Source organism: Phocoena sinus, chromosome 8 (assembly GCF_008692025.1).
Source record: "Phocoena sinus isolate mPhoSin1 chromosome 8, mPhoSin1.pri, whole genome shotgun sequence".
In the NCBI taxonomy this organism is placed as follows: Eukaryota; Metazoa; Chordata; class Mammalia; order Artiodactyla; family Phocoenidae; genus Phocoena; species Phocoena sinus.
Window position 1 is genome coordinate 55,858,141 of NC_045770.1, and position 14,320 is coordinate 55,872,460.

General features: G+C 50.0%; 1 long non-coding RNA gene across 1 annotated transcript in view; it reads left to right on the forward strand.

The window, feature by feature from the left end:
* Nucleotides 1-14,320, forward strand: part of LOC116758775 — a 42,734-nt gene that overhangs the window by 27,443 nt on the left and 971 nt on the right. The window contains exon 4 of the long non-coding RNA XR_004351225.1: nt 6,288-6,352. This is a non-coding gene — a long non-coding RNA (uncharacterized LOC116758775). The remainder of the gene's footprint in view (nt 1-6,287; nt 6,353-14,320) is intronic.

The window sequence follows — 14,320 nt, forward strand, 5'->3', positions numbered from 1 at the left end:
CGTTGGTTTGTCTGATGCTACCTCATGATGAGAATCTTGAGCAGGAACATCACAGAAGTGATGCTGTGTTCTTCTCGGTGCATCCCATCAGGTGGCACACGCTTTCATTTGCTCCATTACTGGTGATGTTCACTTTGATCACTCTGATGGTTCTTGCCAAGCTTCTCCACAGGAAAATTACTGCAGAAAATTATTTCTTTTCCATTTGTGATGAATAAGTATTTTGTGGGGAAGTATTCTGAAACTGTATCAGTATCCCCATTCTACATCAAAATCTCCCTCGCTCCTCCTTCTTTCCCTCCCTCCCTGACAGTTTGGACTTCTGGTTTCTTTTCTTTTCTTTTCTTTTTCTTTTTTTTTGCGGTACGCGGGTCTCTCACTGTTGTGGCCTCTCCCGTTGCGGAGCACAGGCTCCGGACGTGCAGCCTCAGCGGCCATGGCTTACGGGCCCAGCCGTTCCGCGGCATGTGGGATCTTCCCGGACCGGGGCACGAACCCGTGTCCCCTGCATCGGCAGGTGGACTCCCAACCACTGCGCCACCAGGGAAGCCCCCTGGACTTCTGGTTTCTTATTCAATGAGTTATAATCTGTTCTTCTTATTATTTATTTTGACACACAGGATATTCCAGATTTGACCAGCAACTTCTGTGTCTTTTTGATATATCCCAATCATTCTGTGAGCACTTCCTTACTTTCCATGAGCTTTTCCAGGTTCATCTCTTTCCTTCCCTGTTCCAGGCTTGGAATAAGCCCTTTCTACAAGGAGCCCCGGTTCCTTTTGGAAGCTAAGATCTAAGTGTTAAGGGTGCTCATTGCTATTGGAATGTTACTACTCCAGCTCCTCTCAGTGGAAAGAGCTAGAAAGCATATCTATCTGGAAAACCACGTGTTCATCCCACAACCTCCAATTCCACTCCGACATCACACAGAAAATTCTATTTTTCTCTCTTTCCATATTTGTAACTCCCTCCTCTAACAGTGAGAAAACTGGCTTCCATTATGCTGAATATATTTACTTATTTGATCATATATAACCAGTCTGCCATCACAGGCACTGCCCCCCTCCTTCATGTGGGTAACTTCCTAACCCTTTCTGTGCTCTGATACCCTGTGCCAGGCCAACTCCCATGTGGGCCCAGGACTTGGCAAAGGGGAAGTAAAGGTCAACATTTGTTGAACTAACCACTCAACGGTCAGTCCTTAACACTGACCAAGAAATTCAAATCCTATTCTATGAAAATCTCTTTTAACTTTGAATTGTCACTTCAGAGGAAATCATTTGCTCCCATAACTGGGAAGAGAATTTAAAAAATAATGTCAAATAAGGAAAACACACGGTTAAAAATTCTCGGAGAATTCTTGTACCCTCGGAATACATTGCTGGACTCCTGACTTGAGACCCTCTCTCTAAAACGCGTGTTAGGCTTCTGCACCTTTGGAAGCAGCGTTCGCTAGGGTGGTTACACGATCTTGATAACTGTGAATCGTTGTTAAGCAGGCTTACTGTTCATGACTCTGGTGCCCCTGCTCTGCTTGGTCCCAGATCGAGAAACAGTGATTTCTGGTATCTGTTGTTCACGATTATTCCATCTCCTTCTTGGTTGTCAGCTGACATTTCTTAGGCCTGCCAGTGTGCCCACCTCCAGGGTGCTTCCTTCTGATTTACTGGTTTAATTTGAAGAGGTCTGATGAGCCAGATCCCTGGACTAGATAAGAATGTGTGGAAGTGGAAATCACTGCGTTAGTATTGGTTCAGCCCATACCACACCCGGTTTCTCTGTCTGCAGCTGGGACCTGGACAGGCAGGAGGCCCTCAGGTCTGTGGGCCAGTGCCAGCCCCCCAACTTAGGGAGAGGCCAGGTGTTCCCTGCTCTGGGTGCCCAGGGTCTCCCCATCACGGCAGCCCAGCCTGTGGGCCAGACCCCAGGCCCTCTCCCCACCCCTCCTCTTCTTTTTTTTAAAAAAATTTATTTATTTATTTATTTTTGGTTGCGTCGGGTCTTAGTTGCGGCATGTGGGATCTCTGTTGCGGCGCACAGGCTTCTCTCTAGCTGTGGCACGCGGGTTTTCTCTTCTCTAGTTGCGACGTGCAGGTTTTCTCTCTCTAGCTGTGGCGCGTGGGCTCCAGGTTGTGTGGACTCTGTAGTTTGCGGACGCAGGCTCTCTTGTTGACACGTGTGAGCTCAGTCGTTGTGGAACGTGGGGCTTAGTTACCCCATGACATGTGGGATCTGAGTTCCGTGACCAGGGATCGAACCCGCGTCCTCTGCATTGGAAGGCAGATTCTTTACCACTGGACCACCAGGGAAGTCCTCCACCCCTTCTGTTCTTGATCCTCAACCATTTGGGGCTTTCTGCTGGACTCTCACCTTTTCTCCAGGTTTCTTTCCCTTTTCACTAGCTTTGTCACCTGTATTCTAAGCCTGATTCTGTCACTGATTTCCTGGACCTCACTTTTCTCATCTGGAAAATAGGGGTGAGGGTTGAATGTGGTAGGTCTTAAGGCCCCTCCAGGCTCTGCCCTCTCCTCCTCCCGTCTCTGGCATACTCCCTTTTATTTGCAACCTCTCTTTTTGCTCCTTGTCTATTTATCATACACTATTTCCCTGTCTGCCTCTGGTTCTCTTGGAGTTTCTCTCTTTCCTCTTACTATGATTTTATTTCCCTCTCTGAACATCTACTTCCTATCTTAATTTTTCTTCCTTGCATCTCTTTCTCCCTCTCTCCCTTCCTCTGTTTCTATTGCTTCTGATTCTATGGACTCTTTTCCCTCTCTGCCCTTCTCCCTGGCTTTCTACCTCTTCCCCATCTATGACAACTGTGAACTGTTTCTCCTTACCCCATCACTACCTGATCACTGCTCCATTTAACTCCCTGACCAACATTGCTTTCTCAACCTATTCCTGGACCAGTGTTTCTGGGTCAACACCCCCTCTGTATCCCTGCCCAGAGTCCCCTTTCTCAGTCATGCCCTGGCCTGGGGCTGGGATCTGAGAGCTGATGCCACGCGGCCCCTACCAGAGCCAGGCTCCTCCCTGTGATGGAGACAGCAGCTGTGAGGCTGGCTCCAGCAAGCACATTGGGTCCAGTTGGCTGCCTCTGTCTTAAAGAAGGCTCCAAAAGTCAGACACAGCACTCAGATGGAGTGTCACGTCCTGCCACAGCCCAAACCTGGAGAGCAGGCGTCAGCTGTACAAACAATCGCATTCCATGTTTGCATGCGTGTGTGTGCGTGTGCGTGCGCGCACACACACACACACACACACACACACACACACAGCTGGGGCACGAGCATTGGCAGTCATCTCTCATTGAGCCGGCATTCAGGTTTGCTTAAAGAGTGTTCCGCTCGTTGGAGTCTACTGTGGCCTTAATTGCAAGCTTTCAGCCCTTGCAACGCTCCCCATGTAGACACAGATCAAGGCTCAGTAAGGAGAGAGAATTCTGACCAATCCATGGGTTAGGATCTGGTTTCCATCCTATAAAACCCACAGGTTCTGCACTTTGCTGTCTGGCCCCATGCTTTCCAGAACCCCATTTGCTGTGCACCTCCCAACCCGTGTCAGGTGCACGTGTCATCCCACACAAACCTCACAGCAACCCCAGGAGGCAGGCACAATTGTCCCCCATTAGGCAGGTGAGGAGACAGGCTCCCAAGATCACAGGCCAGTTCAGAGGCATTTTCATCCCAGCACAAGTCTGACCTGCCTCTGGTGTCCTCTACCCACTGTGACAATCCAACGATGAAAATTTGACAGTGGGAAGAGAAGCTGAGAGATCCTTCCCAAGCAGACCATTGGCAGCTGGTTCTAGTCTTAGAAAAGGCACAACAGCAAAAAAAGCTGTCAGATCTGATATCCCAGTAGGTGCCATGTTATAGCCAGACATCTGACCAGAGGCTCTGCATTTTGGAGGTGAGGGAACATGGCAGTGAGCTTGGGGGGCACATCACAAGTAGCACAATCTTTTTCTTTTTGGGGCGTGGGCACACTACCGTGAAGCACGCGGGATCTTAGTTCCCCAACCAGGGATCAAACCCACAGCCCCTGCAGTGGAAGCTCAGAGTCTTAACCACTGGACCGCCGGGGAAGTCTGACAAGTAGTGCAATCTTAAAGGAAACAAGATGGACCCAGAGGGTGGCCTCAGATGTCAGAGTGGGAAGTGGCAGGCTGCCTGTTTGGAGGTGCCAGCTGGTGGTCTGGTAGCACAGGGAGCAGCTGCCTCCCGCCCCGACTCACGGCCAGGGCCCTCGACATGGAGCCAGCATGGGTGCCCCAGGTCTCCACGCCCCGGTGTCACCTCACGCATTCAGCCCTGTTCCCAGAACATGGCTAGCTCTGCAGAACCGTGCTGGGCCAGAGCTGTCTGGGGTCCTGGGGCCATGGAGAAGAATTGGACAGCACTTGAGGCTGCAAACTCTCAGCCTCATGCCCTCCAGGGCGCTGCCACGGGTCCCCCTGACAAGTGCGGCTCACTTTCTCATCAGGCTGCTTCTCACAGTTTTCTGGATTCTCCCATCTACTTCTTACTATTTGCTGCTGGCTCCTTGTCAGTTGACGTGCCTCTGTCGCCTCTGTCGCCTCTGTTCTGCTCAATCATTTTGCTGGAGATTGGGGTCCAGCACACGCATGAGGAGGGGAGGGGCTGAGATTCACCAGACCACAGGATCCACGCCAGAGAGGGTTGCTTCCACCTCCTTTTGTGCCTCCACTTGTTACTGAACAAACGCAAGTTTATGTACCCAAAGCGCAGCGAGGCCAAACGAACCTAAATGTCAGAGTTTGGAGCAGGGAAAGGTTTATTTCAGGGCATGCAAGGAGAACGGGTCAGTCATGCCCCCCAAATCCTGAACTCCCTGAAGGGTTTCAGCAAAGCATTTTTAAAGGCAAGGTGAGGGAGGGGCGTGGTTGGTTCTCAAGAACTTCTTGATGTCAGAATCCTCTGTTCTTGCAGCTGTCCATGCGGGTCAGGTCACGATGTTCCTGTAAACCTCCAACAAGACAAATGTTATTTTTAATCTCTATATGAATGGGAAAGAGTTATACCTTTAAAGGTCAGAGCCTTGAGAATGGGTTATCCTGTACATTTCAGGCTATTGGCAACACTCAACTTGAAGCTAAAGCAGTAGAACACAAAGCTTACAGTAAAAGAAACAGATCTAATATGGAGTCAGATTTGTTCTTCCCTATAACACACCCTCCACTAGGTGGCAATCCTCTGCCTCTCCCACTAGGTTACCGCAGGGGCCTTGGCTTAGTAATCCAGTCTCCTTGGTACCAAGGACAGAGCTGGCGTAGAATAAGGGCTCAAAAAAGGTTGAAGTCACAGACAGACGAAGGGGTGAATCTCAACAAGCTGGACTCATGGATGGGAGGAGCTTTATGAAGAATGAAGGCAAAGATCCTGCTTAAGCCAGGTCGGGGGTGGGGTCACGTGCTGCTGGTGGAAGAGGCAGACCCTCAGGTGGCAGAGCCTGTCATTCACCGTGGTGAGCAGCTTTGGGGGCTGCAGAAGCAGGTTTAGACCGGGGTGGGTACGGTCCCACTCAAGTCTACACTGGCCTGCAGCACCTTGGCAGGTTTTAGACGCTGACTTATGAGGAGGAAAAGGGCAAATAGAGCACCGCCACTTTTCCTTTGGGTCCTCTCCCAGTCTCAGGGGAGGCCTGTTCTCTACTAGCCACTTGCTAAAACAGGAGCGCTACAGTGTGGACCACATTCCTCCTCAGGGCCAGGGGACCAGCTCATGATCCAAAGCCGGCTCGCTCTTTTGTGTTTTCCGGGCAGGACTCTCCACTTGCTCCAGGGAAACACGACGTGGGTTTTCTGTTCATTTTTTGAAAGTCTTGGCTTTCTGCAGGTTGCTGCTACTTGACAAGCTCATTCCAAGGCAATTCAAGCCAGGCCTGGTCCTGGCGATAAATCCCTGGCAGGGATCACGAGTGACAACAACACATAAAATAAATGCCTAGGGAAAAACTCAGCCTTCTGAAACAGATGGCAAATTTACACCCAGCCACCCGAGGAGATGCAAGTCGAGTTCCACATTAAAATGTTAATTTCCCACATTACAGAAGTGTACCTGGAGCTCCTGTGCGGGCTGTTAAGTGGTTATTTGGTATCCACCCCAGGTGGCAGGATGAGTTCACTGAACTCAGCCCTTGTCTCCAAGAACCTTCCTTAGCCTCAGAGCAGTTTCCACCCCTAAAATTTCCACATTCACCTGGAACTGTCTCCATTGCCCCAAACCACTTTGATCCTAACAGAATTTTCTCTATTCGCTTAGAAATCTCATCAGGATCCTTGGAGACCATCTTTACTTCCCATCTTGTATTTGCTTTGTGGCCTCGGGTAAGTCAAACAACCACTCTGAACCGTGAATACCTCACTTGTAAGTGTTGAGAGCGTCCAGCATACTGAGTGCTCTCTAGTGTATCTCATTTAATCCTCACGACAAACCTAAAAGGTACACTTATTTCCCCATTTTACAAAGGGAAGCAGGGCTCTGGCGTGTGAAGTGTTCTCCCTGAGGCCCCTGTTACTGGAGGCAGGCGAGAGGGTCTGTCTCTAAGCTTGTGCTCTTTACGCCTCACCCTGTGCCCCGTGGTCTCTGACCTGGTTTTCTGTGTATCTATCCTTTCACCTGCCAGAGTTGCCAACAAGCTACAGACCAGGACCAGGGCTTGGCTACAGTGCCCTCCTGCAGGAGGCTTTTTCCTGCCAGGAAACTCTAGTCTAGGCTAATTATTGGAGCCTTGGTGCCCTCTGCTGGATAAAGGCTAAAAGACCAGCCAGCGTCCACCCTGGTACAGTAACATCTTTTTCGAAAGGGCATTATTTTTGGTCCATCCATCCACCCGTCTTCCATCCATCTCAGTTTCACCGTTGTCTGGAGGCATCACCCTCATTCTCTGGGGCTCCTGTTCTGCACCAGGGCTCAGCGACACAGAGAGGGAAAGAAGGTAGCACTGCATCTGTGTCCCCCTTTCCTGTTTGCAGACTGCCTCCACCTCATTGTACCCTTTGTCCCCACAGCAACCCGAAGGGCCGTTAAAATCCCCATTTAATTGGAGAGGAAAGTGAGACCCAGAGAGGCCAGTAGAAACAGTTTTGGGGACAAAGACAGGTTACAAATCAGGGCTCCGTCATTTACTAATTCTGCCACCTCGGGAAAGTTTATTAAGCTTTATGAACCTCAATCCCTCATCTGTAAAGTTAACTCACCCAATTGATATTTAATGTGATATTCTCTGTGCCAGGCTTGGCTTTGGGGCTACAGCAATGAATAGGACTGAACAGGTCCTTGCCCCTTCAAGCCTTGCACTGTGAAGGTTATAATGAGGCTTAAATGAGGTGAGAATATACCACAGTGCCACCTGAGTGCCATTTATGTCACGTCATGTTATTACCTATGTGAGGAACGTGAAAGGATTTGGAGATGCTTTCCTGGGAAAAGAAGAGATGAGGGAAAGCTTGGCATTATGTTAAAATGATAAAAGCAGCACATATTGGGGTTGAGGTCATGGGCTCTGGAGCTCAACCGCCTGGTTCTAAATCCCAGCTGTGCCCCTCAAGAGCTTTGTGATTTGCAGTAGCAAAATGGAGACAGTAACTTCAACACAGACTTCTTATATATCTAATAAGGGCCAGGCAGGGTCTTAAGGCGCCAGAAATGAACAAGGCAGGGAAGTCCTGTCCTATCTCATAGGAGTGTGACGATGAAATGAATCATTACATGGGAAACACCTATAATGGTCCTAAACATAACGTGTTTGCTCTTATGACTATCTTGGCTGTTGCAAAGGCTCTGTGGATGGTATTTACTGGTACTTTGTGTTTGATGATGCCTCTTGACCGTCTGGGGCTGGTGACAGCCAGAGGATACAGGCTTGCCCTGCTGGCAGAGTATAGAACAAGGACCAGGATGTGGAGGTCAGAGGACACAGATTTCTCAACACAACAGGACAGAAGCATTAACAGCTGACTGGCTCACAGCAGGGCAGTGGCCCAGGGAATAGTGAGTGGCCAGTAACCAGTGGATATGTGCAAGTGTGGGTGGAGATACACAGAGTTCTTTTCCTGTCTGAGAGGTGTCTCAGAGACCACTTAAGGCTCCTTCATCAGCTAAGGACTTCTGTTTTTCTGGGGGACAGATGGAGTGGACTCTAGAACCCCTGGAGAGATCCTGGATTCTGGTTAGTTTTGGCCAATGAGAAGCCTAGCAGCAAGGGTAAGAGACATGGGATTGGGTTTCTAGTTCCCTTGATTCTTCCCTGTGGGGACATCATAGTCTGGATGTGTCCTTTCCCCTTTTGAGGCAACCAACTGTCTTCTGGGCTCCAGAAAACTCCTTCCCCTCGTCCCTTTGGACCTGGAGAGGCAATAGGTCTGCTACCATTAGTCTCAAGTTACTGCAATATTCTTTAGAAACCCTTGCTCCCACCTTTATAATAGGCCTTTGTAAACAAGCCCTTCTAGAATTACCCTAATTTGAGTCTGCCCTCAGTTTCCTGCTAGGACTCTGTCTAGCGCCAAGAGTGGTCTTAGGAACTAGATTCTCCAAATAGGATTCTGGAATTGGGTTTGTCCTGTATTTGAGCACCATGGGGATAATCTCCTGCTGGGGGAAATAGGATGCAAGTAATTCATGACATCTGGTAGTATCACAGTTACTCAAATGATCATGGGAAGTAGCATGGGGTGCGGTGCAGGTGGGAAGGCCAGACTTTGGCATATCAAGTGGCTGTGGCACTTTGCCCTGTGGCAACAATACTGGTTATAAAGACAGTGGAGGGACTTCCCTGGTGGCTCAGTGGTTAAGAATCCACCTGCCAATGCAGGGGACATGGGTTCGAGCCCAGGTCCGGGAAGATTCCCACATGCTGCAGAGCAACTAAGCCCATGCGCCGCAACTACTGAGCCCACGCTCTAGAGCCCGAGAGCCACAACTACTGAGCCCGCGTGCCACAACTACAGAAGCCCATGCACCTAGAGCCCCTGCTCTGCAACAAGAGAAGCCACCGCAATGAGAAGCCCGCACACCGCAAGGAAGAGTAGTCCCCGCTCTTCTCTGCAACTAGAGAAAGCCCATGCGCAGCAATGAAGACCCAACACAGCCAAAAATAAATTTATTAAAAATAAAACCATCTTCCAAGATCATGGGCATTTATGAAGTTAAAAAAAAAAAACAGACAGTAGAGGCACATGGCTTCTTCCTACAGCCCAAGAGATCATATATATATATATATAGAGAGAGAGAGAGAGGGAGAGAGAGAGAAAATAAATAGAAAATTATGACCATAAAATTGAAAACGTGTGTGAACAACAGAAGGTTTCCATGAGAGCTTGAAGGAGTCCCTCATGTCTGTGGGTGCAAGGAGGGTATAACCGAGGACCAAACCCAGGGTCTGATGGTAAAGTTTGCAGAGTTATGACACCTCCACCCCAGGTCTCTTGTATTGAAGGAAGAGTGCTAATAGGAAAGGACTGGGACCCCAGGACATGGGGTGGAGACATCTGGGGTGGAGACATTCCTGCCCTGGAAATAGGTTCATCTGTACCATTTTTCTAGATTCCACATATATGTGTTAATATACGATATTTGTTTTTCTCTTTCTGGCTTACTTCACTCTGTATGACAGACTCTAGGTCCATCCACATCTCTACAAATGACCCAATTTCATTCCTTTTTATGGCTGAGTAATATTCCATTGTATATAGGTACCACATCTTCTTTATCCATTCATCTGTCGTTGGACATTTAGGTTGTTAGCATGTCTTGGCTATAATAATCTGATTAATTGAAGCTTGGACACCGTGATGGCCTTACTGAACAATGTTGAAATTCCAGAACTTCCTTGGAACACTGTGTAGGAAAGTCTGAAGCCTCAGGAGAGTGGGCACGTTGGAGTGGATCTATAACAGGCAACCTGATCACAACCCTAGGAGAAGCCGGAGGACACTCCCTTCACCCAAGCATTAAGGAATTCATTCATGGGGGTGGGAGACCTCCCTATCCTTGAAGAACTCTATGGTAGTTGTCCTTTGTAGGCCAGAGATGGCCATGGGGGGTGTTGTAATGGAAGCTCCTTGATCTCAGTGTGAATAATGGGAAGCCAGGTAGATGGCAGCACTTAACCATCAGAAACAGTGGTTTCTGGGACTCCAGGAGGAAAAAAGAATGGGCAAGCACTAAAGACACCAGCATTATTGCGCATTCACTATGTACAGCCCGGAGAGGTTGTACAGGGTATGTACAATCCCTAGCACATAGTACAAATTTCGTGCACTTAGTAAAGGTTAATTTCACCTTAGTAGGAGAGAGCAGGTGGCAGAGGAAGGGCTGAAAATCCATTGCATTCTGGCATCTATCTCCACATAAGGGTCCACATCAAAAGAGAAGATAGAAAAACCGCTGTTATAATTCCCAAAGAATCAATGTGGTGTGATGAGCAGAAGCCTGGACCAATAGTCAGCCCCATCACTTTACTAGCTCTGTGCCCTTTGTCAAATTACCTAACCTCTTTGAGCTGTACTTTCCTCATATATAAAGTGGGAATAATAATGACAGTACCTGTCTCAGTGGGTTGTATAAATAGTGCCCAGCACAGGGCTTGGCACGTAGTGGATGCTCAGTAATGCTGGTTTCTTCAGTGCTCGCCCATTCCCGTTTCCTCCTGGGAGTCCCAGCCAGGTGTGGAGCTGTCCGTAGTGCTGAAGACATCCTCCTTCCCTCCCTGCCTCCTTCCCTCAGTTCCTCTCTCCTTCATTCCCTCCTTCTCTTCTGTGCTTGGCTCCCCGGAGTCCTAGGGTCTGAAAAGATGGAATTTTCCAAATGGTTTCTTCAGGCCCCTATGGAGGACAGGAGGGAATGAGCTGTATACGAGTCCCTCCCTCAGCAGGAGTCTCTGGAAGCTGGCAGGCAGCTGGAGGGGTGACTGTGGGACTGTGCGGGCTGCGGTGGGAACGGGGGCTCCCCGGGACAGAGCCCGCTTGGAGAGTCTGACATCCGAGGACGCTCACGCAGGAACCTCAGGATCTTCCGAGAGGCGGTCAATCAGTTCCAACAGCACAGCGTGGCAGATGGGTCTTTGGGGAGCTTGCCCTGAAGGAGGCAAGAAGGACCAGGTTGGGGTGCAGGAGAGTGACCCTTGGATACAGGGTTTGAAGGGCCCCTGGCTCTGACTGGAATCCCCCATCCTCCTTCCCTGGAATATTTTGGTCATTTGTTTGTTAATGTAACTAAAGGCATCTTCATCTTTTTGCGTTATGGTTTTATGCAATCGACTAGCTTCATGAACTTGGCTCCATGAGCCAATATCTGTGGCTAATCCTCAGTGTCTCTCTCTTTGAGTCTAAAACTACAAACGGTCCCTCCCTAGGAGGGTGGCACCTGAACCCCTTGTGCCAGAGGTGGGAGCACTTGCAGCTCACACACTCCTGGGGGAAGGGTTAGGAGAGGGGACATGGCCAGCTGCAGAGACAAAAATCACCTGTTTCCTAATTTTTGTTGACAGCTAGAATATTGGAGATGAAGGATCTTTGGAGACCCTAAACATATAAACTAAGCCCTCCCTGTACAGGTGGCACCGAAAAGGGTGTGAACACTGTCTCACGAGTCAGAGGTGGAGGTGGGACTAAAGGTGGCTCCTCCTCTAGCCTGGCCAGAGGCTGCCCTCGCTAAGGGCCTGAGCCTTCTGTGACCCCTTGCAGGCCATCGGCCACAGAATTCCTGGGACACTGAGCATGGCCAGCAGGACTGAGGGACCAGGGGAGCCTCCTGCTGCTTTGTGGGATGGAGGGAAGTCCACACTCCTTTCTGTACCCATTTCCCCATCTGTACACAGAGGAGTTGGTTCAGATGCTTAGATCTCCAGGATCCTTCAGCTCTGATGTTCTAGGTGTTCAATAAGAGAGGTGATTTTTGTCTTTGGCTGGGAGGTGGGAAGCCAGGCTCAGGACCAACTCAGCCCTAACTTTTGGTGAGACCCTGGACAAGTCACTGCCCTGCTCAGAGTCAGTTTCTTCCTCTGGAAAAGAGGATAAGAGGTCTCTCCTCAGGGTCTCTAGCAGCACCAGGCAAAGGAGTGGATCACAGGTGCTTTGGGAAGTACAGATTGAGGGGAGAGGTGTCTGTCATTAATATCAGCCATATATGCCTATGTTCCCAACAAGAAGTGATTAGCTCTTTGTGAGCCCAGAACAAACCCAGCTGCTCTGAGGGGTTCATCCCTTGGGGTGGGATGTTAGGAGACCACTTAGAACATCACAGTGGAAGAGGAGGGAGTGTACAGAGGGTCCCTCAGAGACTGGTAGAAAAGCAGTACTCCCCAAGACCCTGGCCTCTGAGCTGGGAGAAACATAGCATCACAGACCAGGAGGGCTCAGGTCTGGCCAGCCCTGCAAACCGGCTTCTTCTACAGATGGGGAGGCTGAGGCCTTTTTTTTTTTTGCGGTACACGGGCCTCTCACTGTTGTGGCCTCTCCCATTGCGGAGCACAGGCTCCGGATGTGCAGGCTCAGTGGCCATGGCTCACGGGCCCAGCCGCTCCGCGGCATGTGGGACCCTCCCAGACCGGGGCACGAACCCGTGTCCCCTGCATCGGCAGGCAGACTCTCAACCACTGCGCCACTGGGGAAGCCCGAGGCTGAGACCTCGAATGGGGCAGGGGCAGGACTAGGGCTGAAGCTCAGACCTCCACCTCCTGGTCCAGCTTTCTTTACACCCCAGTACACCTGCCTCTCCTCAAAGATCCAAAGACGGTGATGATGGTGATGGTGATGATGATAGCTATTCTGTTTAATAAGCGCCTAGTTAATTACCTACTCACCACAATGACTATCCTCACTGTAAATACGCTACACATTTTAGTCTTCACCACAGCTCTGCCAGGTATAGCTATTGTCATCTCCATTTTACAGATGAGGAAACTGAGGTTCAGAGAAGTTAAATGTCTTGCCCAAGGTCAGGGGCTAGTAAATGATAAAATCAGGATTTATTCCTCTGTGTAATGCCAAGGTCCTTCTTATTCCTCTGCACTGAACATAATTTCTAGGAGCTACTCTGCACAGACCATTGCAGTTGGCACTGGGAGGGCATCCTCTTACCCTCCTGATCTACACTCCAAGTGTAGGTGGTTCAGACCCTGGGAAGCCCTCCGTGAGCCCTCCTCCCAGGACCCTCAGATCCTCACCACTGGTCCTGCTACTGCCCACACTTGTGATCCGCTTTTCTCTTGTCTGGGACTTGCCTCCCTACCAGCTTGGCAGTCTCTTAAGGGTGAGATTGGATCTTCAGCCTTCCTGGGGCACCTCACTTCTCTGAATCCAGTTTGCCAGCAGAGGAAATGGGGATAATGAGACCCACTTCACAGGGTCGAGTGTTTTGTACACGCTTCATTCAACCACGGTCACTGAGCTCTGCTCTGTGCCTGATGCTAGCTGAGCTCTGGGGACACAGAGCTCCAGCAGGGAGGAGGCTTGAGGCTGGCGGGAGACAGATGTGGATACGGGGAACCCAGGAGCCCAGAGGCTGGGGGAGCTGATCTGCAAGGGTGTGGGTGTGGGCAGGGCTTTGCCGAGGAGGCGACATCAGGGAAGAGCCTGAAAATGAGAAGTGATGGCAGATGGAAATGAGGGGAAGGCATTGCAGGCACAGGGGTCAGCTAGAGCAAAGGAATGGAGGTAGCACACATTCTTCCTCTCCTTTCTCCACATCTCTCTAACACATTGTGAAGATGAGAAAGAGAGAGCCATGGAAGTGTGGGAGAGCAAGAAGGTTTTCTGAAGTCACTGGATCTGAAGAGTGTGGGTGGCCGGGATGCAGCTGCCGGCTCCGTTTTGGCTTATAGGACTCAGCTGCCTGAGGCTCTCCTGGGATGTCTGCTTCTTAGTGATAAGAAGACCATAGTGTCTGGAGGTGGTGACAGGGATGTGGATGACGATGGAGGGTCACTCAATCAGTCATTCATCTGACAAATGTGGGTTGAGTCCCTCTCATGTGGCACTGTTCGAGGCATCAGGGACGTGGTGATGGGTAAGGCAGACTTGGCCTTCAGGAAGCTTCCATTCTGTTAGGGCAAGACAGACAATAACCAAGCAACCCAATAACCAAATTCAAATAGTGATTGTGTCGCCAAGAAAATGAAACAGGATAAAGTGCCAGAGAGTGGCTGGGCTGGAGTAGTGGGCAAAAAGAGACAGGATAGGCAGAGAATGGAGGAGGCGGCCCTTGAACTGAGCTCTCAATGATAAGGAGGCGCCAGGCGTATATCTGGATGAAGAGCAACCAAGCAGGGGAAAGAGCAAGTGCAAAGGCCC